The sequence below is a fragment of the Penaeus monodon genome, chromosome 28 (assembly GCF_015228065.2).
Source record: "Penaeus monodon isolate SGIC_2016 chromosome 28, NSTDA_Pmon_1, whole genome shotgun sequence".
In the NCBI taxonomy this organism is placed as follows: domain Eukaryota; kingdom Metazoa; phylum Arthropoda; class Malacostraca; order Decapoda; family Penaeidae; genus Penaeus; species Penaeus monodon.
The window spans coordinates 25,435,363-25,435,918 of record NC_051413.1 but is presented as its reverse complement, the minus strand read 5'-3'; the positions used below and the strand labels follow the sequence as shown (position 1 = coordinate 25,435,918).

Genomic DNA, 556 nt, shown 5'->3' with positions numbered 1-556 from the left:
CTCAACATATTGAGATATATTTGGCATGAATATAATCAAAGAACTATCACAAAACATCCTTTGCAAAAAAGAGAAAGAAAAGAAAAGAAAAGCTGATACACTTGAACACAACTAAAGCTGACTGGCATACTTAGCATGTTCATGATGAAGTCCCCTTGGTTAAGATTACTTACCATAATCAAAGCCTTACATAAACACAAACTAAGAGGAACACATAGGTAGATATTTTGGACTTCACTTGAACTGAAATTATACTTCCTAAATGGCATGTTCTGTTATTACGTTTTATGACACTTGTCTTGTGAGGAGTACACCGTCTCTTTTTGGTGTTTTTTTTTATTTTAGCAGATAGAGACTTTCTATATGAGCAAACTGACAAGCTTTATCTTTATGTCTTTTTTGTTCCCTAAGATGTACAACATGTTGGCCAGATTTTCCAGAAGGCGCAACTATGACACTTAAAATGTCAGAAAAGAATTTTTCTACTTTTCGTGGTGTTGCAGATTCTACAACAGGATTCTCCCTGGTCAGTGAAAAGATATATACCGAGGTAAGA

General features: G+C 34.4%; 1 protein-coding gene across 1 annotated transcript in view; it reads right to left on the bottom strand.

Moving 5' to 3' along the window:
• LOC119591430 (nucleoporin NUP188 homolog) overlaps positions 1-556 on the bottom strand; it is a gene marked incomplete in the record, with an annotated part of 23,587 nt that overhangs the window by 6,076 nt on the left and 16,955 nt on the right.